The sequence below is a fragment of the Cynoglossus semilaevis genome, chromosome 13, assembly GCF_000523025.1.
Source record: "Cynoglossus semilaevis isolate Cse_v1.0 chromosome 13, Cse_v1.0, whole genome shotgun sequence".
NCBI lineage: Eukaryota > Metazoa > Chordata > Actinopteri > Pleuronectiformes > Cynoglossidae > Cynoglossus > Cynoglossus semilaevis.
Window position 1 is genome coordinate 1,405,982 of NC_024319.1, and position 279 is coordinate 1,406,260.

Consider the following 279-nt stretch of genomic DNA (forward strand, 5'->3'; position numbering starts at 1 on the left):
TGTTTGTCTGTCTGTTTGTTTGTCTGTTTGTCTGTTTGTCTGTCTGTCTGTTTGTCTGTCTGTTTTTTTGTCTGTCTGTTTGTTTGTTTGTTTTTGTTTTTCCTCGACTATATTTCTGTGCAGGATTCTAATAAAATATACAGCGGGGGGCTTCCCTGAGTGGAGTGGGTCTGCAGCCCCCACTCTGCAGACCTGGAAACACACTGTCCCCTTTGTCCCAGTTGTCTGTCCATAGACACCCCCCGCCCCCCCCCCAGGTGCAGGCACTTGTCAGGGACC